Consider the following 13,428-nt stretch of genomic DNA (forward strand, 5'->3'; position numbering starts at 1 on the left):
TAGCGTGTGAAATGAGTGCAATTGTGTGGTAGTCTGAGCATTCTTTGGCATTGCCTTTCTTTGGGATTAGAATGAAAACTGACCTTTTCCAGTCCTATGGCCACTGCTGAGTTTTCCAAATTTGCTGGCAGATTGAGTGCAGCACTTTCACAGCATCATCTTTCGGGATTTGAAACAGCTCAACTGGAATTCCATCACCTCCACTAGCTTTGTTCGTAGTGATGCTTTCTAAGGCCCACTTGATATTACATTCCAGGATGTCTGGCTCTATGTGAGTGATCACCCCATCGTGATTATCTTGGTCGTGAAGATATTTTTTGCACAGTTTTTCTTTGTATTTCTGCCACCTCTAACTCTTATAAAACCACATAAAAAATTGTAATGCAATTTATAAAGGGGAGGAGAGTGGGAAAGAAATCTATTCCAATTAAATTAAGAAAAAGCTGTTAGAAGGGTACTGGGTAACCAAACTTGACAGAAAGCTGGAAAATAAGGCACAGAAAAGGAGATAAGCCAGGAGATAATCAGGCAAGCAATATCACACCAAAGGACATCTACTTAGGATACCATTTGTATCACTCTAATGGCAATGCCACCATTAAGACATTCACTGCCATAGCGTAAGACTTTGATTCCACCACAGCCAGAGAGATACCTCTATCTCCTCTTCTACCTCCCTCCTGTATGAGCTGTTTCAGTAGGATCAAAATATATGGAATAGTCAATTTGGTTTCCTAGTTTCCATCCTGTTTAAACTGCTGGCTCTCCTTGTTTATGTTGTAATTTTTCGCTGCTTATGAGCATGCAGAGGCCTATGGCAGAGAACACAGGTAAGGATGGGTCTATTTCCAGTAAGTTTGCAGCCACAAAAAGTATAAATATGGAACTATTCAAGAATGAGGTTCAGGGCAAGGCTTTCAGGCAAGTTTCCTATTCCCAAACCACTAGATCATCCAATATTCATGGAACAGTACATAGTTCTGCTGTCATCTTTTACCACTCTGTCTACATAGAAACTCCAATCTCAGCGATACAGATAAAAATGCTTTTTCCCACTGACTGCTGCTGCTGCTAAGTCGCTTCAGTCGTGCCCGACTCTGTGCGACCCTATAGACAGCAGCCCACTAGGCTCCCCCGTCTCTGGGATTCTCCAGGCAAGAACACAGGAGTGAGTTGCCATTTCCTTCTCCAATATCCTTTCCCATTGGAGTGGGTTGCCATTTCCTTCTCCATTTCCTTTCCCACTGACAGCAGGGGACAAACTATTGTCCTTTGCTTTACCTGATTTGTCCCAACAGATAACTTGGATGAAGTCAAATGTACCTCCCTGTATTACCATGGTGCCAGAAACCACAGTAACTTTACTAACTAAAGTTAAGCCTATATTAACTATGAGAATGGTTAAAATATAAACGTGTTATAAGACTAACATACTATCTTAAAACTCCAAGACTCTATTAACTCCTAAACTCTGTTCTATTTATTAACTCTAAAAGAGACAGAAATATACTTTTAAAACTATATTATTTTTATATTTTTTCATATTTTATAATTCTATTTTTCATATTTTCTAATAATCATACTCATTGTCAGACAATGCATGCATGTTTGGTCAATTGTATCCAAGTCTTTGCAACCCCCTGGACAGTAGCCCGCCAGACTTCTCTGACAATGGAATTTTCTAGGCAATAATACTGGAGTGGGTTGCCATGCCCTCCTCCAGAAGATCTTTCCCACCCAGGGATCAAACCCATGTCTCTTGCATCTCCTACACTGGCAGGTGGATTCTTTACCACTGAGCCACTGGGGATGCCCCTTCTAAAACAACAGTATACATTCAACTTAAGAACTCTTAAAAATTCCAGTAAAGACAAACATCTCACATCTTAAATACCAGAAACTATTATTGCCCAGCGGGAACTACATTTTAGGGATTCCCCCAATAAGAGCAGTGCGTTCACAACTGCTTCCGAATTTTAAAACATCTATTTCTAAAAAATTTAAACACTGGTAGTCCAGATTATTCATTTTTATTATCTTATGTTTTCATACCAACTCCCATTCCAATTAGAATATTTCTTAAGACATGCCTTAAATGTACTATTATAACTGAAAACTCAACAATACAATTACAATCTCTTACTATTCATCTCAAATATTTCTATAGTTGACAGTACTAACAATTTTTAAAAAATACCACTATAGCATAACTTTCTTGGTCTTAGTTGTCAAAGTTTTTTTTTTAAAGCTCATAAGTTAAATTTTAAAAAGCTCCTAAGTTTTTTAATATAAAGCAAATTTTATCTCAATTAGTATTAGTAACTTATATGTAAACTGTGTCTCCACATAAGTTTATTTTCAACACCAAAAGATAGTATTAATAAAATGGCTCCATTCTTATATTAACTTTATACTACAAACTTAGGAGCCACATTTTCACCTGTTTTATTTTAAAACTATCCATTCTTTCTCTTAATATACCCTCTCTACCATTCACCAAGATAATGACCCCTAACTGGCCCTTCTCACTTTAATCTCTTCTCTAATCATATCATATCTGGCTGCTGATCTTTCTCATTTTTCTTCATGTATTTCTGTTCAGTGGCCTTTAGTAGAACTCCTTATTTCTAACACAAACTTTTTTAGATTCCTCCAGCTCAGGTCACAACCTTATAAGCTTTACTTTTTATCACATTCATTTAAAACAGTCTCTACCTCAAACAAGGAAAATACTTGCATTCCACAATTCCCATCTCTGTGCTTTTTAACAAACCTTCACCCTAACTGATACTCCCTTCCTTCTCCACCAATCTATAAATATCACTTACTCAAAATCTAGGTTAAAAAGTACTTTTCCCAGGAAGCTTTCACAGTCTTACTACACACTGGTCATATCATCTTGTGTAAATCCAGTAATTTAAATGTTTCATTATTAAGCACTCTTCAAGTTGTATCTTAGATAATGACCTCTCTGGAGCAGGAACCACATCATTTGCTTTATATATCTGCATTCTCATCCTAGCGTGATACTAAATGAATTTTATACAATAATTAACCCCGTTAAAACAAGAGAAGGCTGGGAGAAACACAACCACAGTTAAAAGGTTTTTCTGAATACAAAAAAATTACATCTCCCAAAACCAAATTCAAATATAACATTCATTTTTTCAAAACACATAGAACTTTCCCTTAAATATTATTTTTCTACACACAGAAGTCAGGTCTTAAAGCTATAACAGCATGCTACTTATTTTGTTTGTAATATTCTAAATCTAGTCCCCAAAAGCTATTATATAAATTCTTAGTATTTTAAGGATAATATATTTTTCAATGTCTAATCAATTTTGACCTCTATACTTCACAAATACAAAACCTACATAATAATAGTTCACAGATGAGTTTTATTTCTTCAAGATAACAAAATGTTTCGAGCAAGAAATTATTAAGCAAACTTGGTACAAATTCCAAACAACAAAACTTCATATAAATACTTTCATTCATAAGCTCAAAAATATTCATAATCCAAACATTAATGAGAAAGTATTTTCATGTCCACATCTGCACAATGTACAAAACACATCTATTCCTCAAAACTCAGCATACTAGAATGTGAAGATACATATTTTCATTGTTATGTACTTTTTATAACTTTATTATAAGAATACATGTTTCAGAAAAAAATCTTTCTCCCAAAAGCATCAACTGTTACACTACAATAAGGTTTACAGTGCTCAACAGTCATGAAAAATCAATGCTGTAACCGTTAATCCCATTTGCAAAAAAATTATTGAAGCACAAGTGAAAACCATGATCAATAATTCCATTGCAGATCAATTTACAAAGTATCCTTCATAGATTTTAACCATTCAAACTTTTGTGCAACTCTCTGAAGGTAGCATTCTCGTTCTTTACACTTTTTAAACAGCAAAATCTTTCTGGTTGAGATTGGATACTTGCCTGTAAACGAAAGTACAAAAATTTATTTCTACCCCTACAATCACAATCAGAAATACTCAAATACCTTATTAAGCAACCTGAAATGCCTGAAAGCTAACTTACATAATGCCTAGAAGCTACTAATAAAGAGGTTCCAAAAAGCAGCTATATAAGGAGGTAATCCAAGACCTCTTCTACCTATTTCTTGGCTATATGCCTAGAGGATACTGTAATGAAAGCAAGCCAGACAACTATGTTACCTATGGAGGAAATTCAAATCTCTGCATTCTAAACAAATTTTCTTGTTATAAAACCTCTCAAGGGTTACTATTAATGAAAACTGAAAAACATCTCTGATGTTGATATATATCACACTGGGGAAAAAAAGGCCTACAGTACAAACTACCTATCATCTAATTTATTTCCAAATTCATCCAACAATGCCAATAATAGTAAAGAGACAGATTCAGGCATCAACTCTCACTACACTGGGAAAGGACGAATATGCCATTAGCAAGTTTGAAAACAAGCCAAACCTATTTCTGATGATGGCGGTCAGAAAAGTGGTTACTTCTTTGAGGGAGAATTAATAGGAAGGCCACAAGGCACCTTTTTCAGTGCAGAAAATGTTCTATACCTTGATCTAGGTTGAAGTTACTGGGTGTATTTATTTGTGGAATTTCATTTACTTGTATTCATAAGATTTGTGCAGTTAAATATATGTAAATTATATATAAGTAAAACATTTAAAAACAAGTCACCAATAATGGTAAAATCTAAAAACATTTTCTCAATTCTCATCCTTTCTCCATCATATTTCTAATCACAGAACACCAGTAGTCCCTAAATGCAACTCTTTCCCGCTATAAGACCCACAAGGCTTTGTTAGCATTCTGCCAGCACTTTTCTTAAACTCTGCCTCATATTAATTCACTTAATAATTCAGTATTCATTAACTGCTCATGTGCAAAACACGGGATTAGGCAACCTCCAACATTTATCTAACACACACACACACACACACAGAAACCAAACTCCCTAAGCTGGATTCAAGCCACCCTATTATTTGGTTCTAATAATGTCTCCTCTTTTAATTCCCATCACTTCTTTACGGGAATGTTCTTTCCCCAGCATACTCTTTTCGCAACTATCCTTAAGACACAGTTCAGTTTCTACTTTATCCTTTCTCGGTACTTGTATAGAACTTACTACCTACATCTGCACTCTCCAAAACACGACTAATGAGCACCTGAGTCCCGTTGGTCTGAACCAGGACGTCCTTTAAGTAGGTAACACACTGGATTTTGAAGAACTTGGTGTGAAAAAAAAGAATGTAAAGTATCTCAATAATGTGTACATGCTGAAATGACAATATTTGGATATATGGGGTTAAATAAAATGAGTCAAAAATGTTAATTTTACTTATTTATCTTTTAATGTGGCTATAAAAAAATTTAAATCACATTGTGGCTCAACATATTTCTACCTGCCAGTACTGATCTATACAACCTATTTATAGATTATAGATTTATTTGGCATCCACCCAATGAGTGCAAGAAATTCAATATTAAGCCCATTCTCTTTATATATACTAAAGATTATATATACACACTAAATATTATATACATATTATATAATAAAATCAACTAGTATTCTGTTGATTTAAGTGCCTATTTAATTTTAATATCAATTTTAAAGATTTTTAACAAGGAAGCTTAAGACACTTCAGAGTATAAAAATATTTTAAAAGTTTTGTTTTCATTTGGCTATAAACTGTTAAAATGTTACCTACATTTTATACATATCCTGCTGCTGCTGCTGCTGCTGCTGCTAAGTCACTTCAGTCGTGTCCGATCCTGTGCGACCCCATAGACAGCAGCCCACCAGGCTCCCCCATCCCTGGGATTCTCCAGGCAAGAACACTGGAGTGGGTTGCCATTTCCTTCTCCAATGCATGAAAGTGAAAAGTGAAAGTGAAGTCGCTCAGTCGTGTCCGACCCTCAGCAACCCCATGGACTGCAGCCTATCAGGCTTCTCCGTCCATGGGATTTTCCAGGCAAGAGTACTGGAGTGGGGTGCCATTGCCTTCTCCTTATACATATCCATTTTGTGTTAAATGTCTCACCAGACAGACAGTACTATTAAACTCATAGAATTTCTAATCCCAGAGTATTAGTTCTAATTAAGCTAGATTATTTTTCATCTTAGTCACTCACTAAAGAAAAAAGCAGCTTCCATTTTGACCAGTATCACTGTACCACGTCCAGCACCCAAGACAAAGAACCTTTATTTGGGGGTATGAATAAACAATGTGAGCAATAAGACACCAACTGAAATGAGGGTAGGCAGAAAAATGCTTTCATAAGGTTAAGTTTCATAAGTAGGAAACAAAACTTACAAATTATATAATAAGGTAAAATGGCAGATATACGGAATGAAAGGATAGGAAGACAGAACAGAAAGGTCTCATCTGTAGCCAAAATATACCTACATTCAAACTTGGCTGCTCTACTGTTTACTGTCTATATGACCTAAATCTGAGTTTGTTTCCCTGCATATGAAATGGGAATATATAATATAAATATATATATTATAAAGTAGCATCATTATAAGGAATAATAATAGATGCTTAATTAATGTCAGTCTCATCTTCCTTTCCTTTAATACGAATGATTATATAGTGGTGACAAGATTATGGGTGACTTCCCCTGTCTTCCTTTTCCAAACGATTGAAAGTATTTTTTTAAACAAATACTAAATTTTTAATATTTCATACTCGCACCTCTCCTCATGTGAACTTAAAAAATACTTTTACTAGCTGCCTTTTACAATTTCCTTTAAAGTTTAAAATTTGTATTGGTAGTGGGGGAAGTAGGTGGTAAAAGAAAAACTTAAAGACTGGGAAATAAGTTTAAGACTAAACCAGCATAGACATGTATAAAACAAAAAGTGTGGAGAGGGAAACAGCAAAAGGAAATGCTACTTGAGGGAATTCCCCTGACTAAGTCGGACTAAGCAGTGAGAAGGTTAACATTCTTCTTCTCAATCCTGCTTCTGCTTAAGCCACTCCTCACTCTCATCTGGGGTTTATATGTACTTTACACACAAATATCCATAGCCACTCTCGCCCTTCTCTCTACTAATACTTACCACAATCCTCATGGTCAAAATCTAAAGGGGAGTGAAGAAACTGAGGATGTTGTAACAAAGTAAACCAACACACTGGCTGGGAAGAACTAAAATGCACTCATTCCCAAATGCATTATTATTATTTTCATCACTTGATAGTCATAAAAGAAAACGTGTTCCTGAAATATTAACGCTGGTTACAGCTTTAAATGCTAGCACTGAAGATGCCACACTTTGGTGCCTATATTCCTTTGAAGACATAAGCCTCAAAATGGAACACTAAAAAAGTATACAGCTTCAGATCACTGACAGGTGAAAATTTCAAGATACTATTGTTGTTTAGTCGCCAAGTTGTGTCCAACTCTTTTACCACCCTATGGACTGCAGCCCGCCAGGTTCCTCTGTCCAAGGGATTTGCTAGGCAAGAATACTGGAGTGGGTTGCCATTTCCTTCTCCAGTCAAGTTACTGTAGTGAAAACAATTAAACAATGGTGATAATAACTATTATTATTATTTCAATAGTTAATATTTATTCAGCATTCATTGCATACCAGAAAACTAAGGGCTTTACTACATGAATTATGTAATATAAACCCAAACCTCTACGAAGATATTATTATTCAATCTACTTGCCTAGTGCTCACAGAGCTAGATCTTAATCCCACCAGTTTTACATCAATACTTCCTCTTTTTAAACCTTATCCTCCCATCCTGCACAAACTATTCAACAATAATTAGGATTCATCCCCTTCCCCAATAATTGTGGTGTTTTGAAAGTACTAGTTATGTTTAACATCTTCCTCAAGAAACTGATGAAAAAAATATTATGCTTTCAAGTAAAAGGGTAAATACTCTGGAAAAAAGGGTAAAATTTTTCATCTTTTATAAATATTAGAAAAATAATTGATATAAAACAGGTAAATACACTTTAAAAACGGTGCTTTAATCACAACACTTTATTAGGCACTTTATTTTAAAATTATCCTTTTGACTCATAACATATTTAGTTTCCTGACTTTGTACAAAGTCTTTTAAAAGCTGTGTTTTCAATGCCATTCACATGTAAAATATCATGTATGAAACGAGATGCCAGTCCAGGTTTGATGCATGATACTGGATGCTTGGGGCTAGTGCACTGGGACGACCCAGAGGGATGGTATGGGGAGGGAGGAGGGAGGAGGGTTCAGGATGGGGAACACAGGTATACCTGTGGTGGATTCATTTTGATATTTGGCAAAACTAATACAATTATGTAAAGTTTAAAAATAAAATAAAAATTAAAAAAAAAAAAAGCTGTGTTTTCTCATAGATACAGAGAATAGAGTGATTGCCAGAGTGGAGAAGGGCATGGGCAAAATAGGTGAAGGAAATTAAAAGGCACAAACTTCTAGTTATAAAATAAGTAAGTCATGGGGAAGTAGTATACAGCATAAGAAATATGGTCAATAATATTATAATAACTTTGTATGCAGTCTGATAGTTACTAGACTTATTGTAGTGATCATTCCATAAATGTTGACCACTATGTTGTACACCTGAAACTAAAATACTATGGTACATCAACTACGTTTCAATTTAAAAAAATAAATAAAACTGCATTTTCAACCTCAATGAATGACATACATACTAAAAAGGCTAATATCTAAAACCTTATATTCATTACTCTAACCAACATCACTTATACCACAATAGGAATCAAATTTCAAGAACAAATCACTCATCTATACTTTTCACAAAGTTACTTACAAAATCAGAGTTCCAAGAATTCCAAATGAAATGGGAAGGTTACAGCTTACAGACAGGTAGGGCAAAAGACTGGTAGAGGAAGAGTGCACGGGCAACCGCTTTGAAACAGTAATCTCAATACAGTCTCATTTTTCCCTCATCTAAGAGAAGTATGCACTGCTGCTGCTGCCCTAAAATTCTTCTTCTCTTCCTCTTGAAATCCTCTTGGAAATTCCTCCTGACTTTTCTCCTGAAAAGTTATCTCACAGGACTGCTAACATTTCTCAGTAGTCTACCTTTTATTTTTAACCTAACGGAACAAAAACACACTAACTCCTAATCACATAAGAGTTCCTAATGAATTCAAAGACAACAGTTAACTTAGCACTTTAGCTTCAGCAGATCTAAGAAAAAAATTAAACAGAACAGCAAGTGAGGCCCTAGAGAGAAGAATACACTTTTTTCATGTAGACTTCATCTATCTGAAGACCACGAATTGAATTTAGTGCTCTGGCTTTGAGATTTCAAGGGATCTTTATCTTGGTGTTTCATTTTGTTTTAAGAGGGGGAAGAAGAGAAATACTTTAGTCAACCAGCAGGGTGAGCTAGTGCTAGAATCAGTTTGATTATTCTCAATTTCATTACTCTCAGTTCTCTCAAAATTCAATGGTGCAAATGGCACTATCAAAAGCAGCTATTCCCACCTAATAAACCCAATTAAAAGACTTTATTTCTAGAACTGCTTCAGTCAGTGCTACATAATTGTGTTTAATATTTACAAAGCAGACTATACCAGAGAGATTAATAACAAATGTTAAAAAGAGTTTATTTGAATATCTAAAGTATTATACTATCCATCCTTTATTAGCATGTTTTATAAACTATAAATTAAAAACTCTAAAAAAAACTGCTAAAACTAGTGTTCAATCAGAGAAGGCAATGGCACCCCACTCCAGTACTCTTGCCTGGAAAATCCCATGGACAGAGGAGCCTGGAAGGCTGCAGTCCATGGGGTCGCTGAGGGTCGGACACGACTGAGCGACTTCACTTTCACTTTTCACTTTCACAAATTGGAGAAGGAAATGGCAACCCACTCCAGTGTTCTTGCCTGGAGAATCCCAGGGACGGGGGAGCCTGGTGGCCTGCTGTCTATGGGGTCTCACAGAGTCGGACACGACTGAAGCAACTTAGCAGCAGCAGTGTTCTATAAAATTAGGGCTAGGTAATTCAACATTCCAATTTATGGATTCAGCTTGCTACAGCTAGCTGCCTTAATATATGCCTGAAAAGCAGTCATGAGAAAAGCATCTCCACAAGAATGAGATCCCCTGCTTTCCCTTAGAATCACATTGTGAGAAGAGCCTAAATAAGTAACCCTATATACTAGCAATGCATTTGGGGTGAAAGAAAGATGAACCTGATCTCTTCTAACAACCAATTTCTTTAAACTGTTTAAATGACAAGTAACTCCACCACTTCAAGTAACTGTCCTTGAGTCTGTATTTTCCCCTCCTGTTACCCAGTACAGTCTCAACTCAACTACAATAAAATTCTCCCTTTCTTATAACTCAAATGACAAATTAAACCTGCAAAAAGTTTGATGTTTGCGGGCAACAGACTCACTTCATAATTACAAATAATCCAGAAGTATTCTTAATTATCGCAAGACCAAAGTATATATAAATCCACTCACATAGTGTTGCAAATTAATATATCAAGTTTCTGAGAAGAATCAATAATTTAAATGAGCCTTAGCTGCTGCTAAGTCGCCTCAGTGTGTCCGACTCTGTGTGACCCCATAGACAGCAGCCCACCAGGCTCCCCCGTCCCTGGGATTCTCCCGGCAAGAACACTGGAGTGGATTGCCATTTCCTTCTCCAATGCATGAAAGTGAAAAGTGAAAGTGAAGTCGCTCAGTCGTGTCCAACTCTTAGCGACCCCATGGACTGCAGCCCACCAGGCTCCTCCGTCCATGGGATTTTCCAGGCAAGAGTACTGGAGTGGGGTGCCATTGCCTTCTCCGAAATGAGCCTTAAATGACCCATAAAAGCTTTAAAACCTAAAGACAATGTACCTATTGTTGTTAAACATGATATCCAAAGATGTTAAAGATAACTGTGGGGCCCCATCATAAATGATTTTACTACTTGTTGAATTTCCTAACAGATCTTACAGATTAACTATTCAACAGTACACTAGTTAGTCTTAAGTTGCTTTTAACGTGGTCAAAGTGGCATGTCCACTTATCCAACTAAAATGCTATTAGAAAATGAAAGGCATTAGCATCTACCTCATTTCTTATGTAATAACTGGTAGTAACTGCAATTATTTCAAACTTTCCAGAAGTTTATCAAGCTACCTGTTTTGTTAAGTTTCTAAGTCAAGATTATTTTGAAAACCTCAAAATTCAAAAGCAACATTGCTTTGAAATTATCTGATATGCCTGTATTTTGTATCTGAATTTGTTTCACTTTGGAAGTCACTTTAAAACGTCACCATATCAAGTTAAATACACGTTTTCAATTACCATCACAGAATTTCTCATCAGTATAACAGTACCTAAATAACAAGTACTCTCAAACATACTCCCTTGTTTTGTTTTATAACCATGATTAGTTGCAGATGGTCACCTCCTTATCCCAGCAATGTGACCAATGAAAAGACCAATGAGATGGAAGTTGAGAGATGATTTTCCATTATGCCCTTAACGCAATCATCTTTGGCCCTCAAAATATTGTAAAAGAGGGTAACACTAGTTGTTCTCTAAGATTCCTTCTAAGCTAAAACTATATGATTCAATAATAATTTTGCTGATAATAATGTATCTCTCATTAATACAAGATTGTTCTCTATTAGGAGAAAAGTTAAAAGAGGGGGCAACATAAAACAAGGAAAATCAAAGTTTTAAGAAATGCTGAAAAGTTCAAATTTCAATTCAAACACATCTAAAGTTAGTTATATAAGTATGTTTAACTATCCCTTCAGTAAAGTAATTTAACTTGTTAATGTGACCTGGCCAAAACATTAGTTGTTTCCAAATTTTGTATTTAGAATATTACAAATATACAAAGTATGCTATAGATGTAGGTGCTGTATAATTTTAAATTATACTAGAAATTAAAACTCACACCACCACCATGATTTTGACAGCAATGTAAATATATACTAGCAATGTACATTAATACTAGTCAAGGCTTCATGCTTTACCTATTAAAATAACTAAATTGTAATTTCTTTATAAACACTAATTTTTCCTTACAAAAATCTATGTATGTAAATATTGCTGCCATCAAGTTTCCTGGATACTTACACATATGAATGAAGGCAAACAGCAGGTTTCCTTTCTTTGAGAAATTTGAGTTCTCTATTTTTTGAAATGCTTTTTCTTGTGGGACCAAAACTATGTAACTGAACTACTGCAGAGAGGCAATATACTATTAAGGCAAATCTAATCTATCATCCGGATGCAACAAGCCTGGCTTTAGTTAGGACTGGCCAGAATAGATGATGGTGTTTTGGTTATTTCTGCTGACGATATTATTAACTTGTATAAGAAACAGGACCATCAACGACCTCAACTGTGTTTCTCTCGTTGAATACTTCTCAAGGACCACACAAAATCTTAACTCTAGACATGAAAGTTTTCTAACAACTAAATTTGTATCAATGTTACTTAAACAGTTCAAGAGAAGTTTTCCACTAATGTTGCTAAACCATGGATGGATCCCAACACGAAAGTCGTCTGTGGAAGTCTCGTTAACAAGAAACCGTTAGTTCCACCACCTAAGTTTCCAATCACTGAGAAGGGTCTGGGACAACTCATCTTCAGGTTCACGGGAGAAGTGGAGCACACCTGCTTTCCTCTGGCAGAGATTAAGCTCCCAGGGACACAAAGGCCAGGGAATCAGACCTGGAGAAGCAAAAAGCTTTAGCTGGACACCCACCAAGCCCCTGGCAACCCACTTTGAGCGATTTACCTCTTGCTGTTACTTCCCAGGCACCTAGCGGCATAAGATCTTGCAGAACACGGGGAGGGGAGGGCTATGCGGTCCTGGTCCCACGTTAGGGGAGGGGTGTGTACAGTTAACGCCAGAGCCTACGCTTCTGGCCGCGACGGAGCAGCCCCGAAGAGAGGGGGTTGGTGACTGCTCTCGGACCGCCCCGTTACTCAGTGCATTGCAATGGCGACCGCCAGGCTCCCCAAGCCGCCTGATCTCGGCCCCCTTCCCCCTACTGCTCACTGGCTGCTCGGCTTCATGTGACTAAACAAAACCCCCAAGTCTAGTGCCCAGCTCAACCCCTTTGTGTCCGCTACCGGATCCTCCGACGCCGCCGTGGTAAAGTCCCCCCTCCCCACCTCCGCCGAGTCCCGCCCCGCGGCGGCGACCGCCGCTCACCTCAGGTTCCGCCGCCCCCCGCGGCCGCCGCCTCCCCGAACCCGGGGCCCGGGCTCCTTGTGTAGCACCAACTCCGCCTCCTCGGCCGCCGCCGCCATCTTAGCCTGTGCGGCAAAATGCGTCCTTTTGGATGGTTGGGACCCAGCCTAGGGCGTAGCTCCCCGGGCCCGAGCGCCGAAGGCCGGGTCCCCCAAGTTCTTCCGCCACCCCCAGTCCCGCGCCGCCACAGCCCAGAGGCCC

General features: G+C 37.3%; 1 protein-coding gene across 24 annotated transcripts in view; it reads right to left on the reverse strand.

Annotated features, from left to right (window-relative positions):
* Nucleotides 1-13,428, reverse strand: part of ZNF644 (zinc finger protein 644) — a 99,867-nt gene that overhangs the window by 85,941 nt on the left and 498 nt on the right. For 2 of the 24 annotated variants that reach the window (XM_010860413.1, XM_010860397.1), the window contains exon 1: nt 13,189-13,422. The exons of 14 other annotated variants lie outside the window; for them this stretch is intronic. The gene's annotated coding sequence lies outside the window, so the exon portion shown is untranslated. 8 more of the 24 variants (XM_010860417.1, XM_010860405.1, XM_010860410.1 and 5 more) reach the window with 6 other exon arrangements.

Source organism: Bison bison, unplaced genomic scaffold (genome assembly GCF_000754665.1).
Source record: "Bison bison bison isolate TAMUID 2011002044 unplaced genomic scaffold, Bison_UMD1.0 scf7180017864466, whole genome shotgun sequence".
NCBI classification, from domain to species: Eukaryota; Metazoa; Chordata; class Mammalia; order Artiodactyla; family Bovidae; genus Bison; species Bison bison.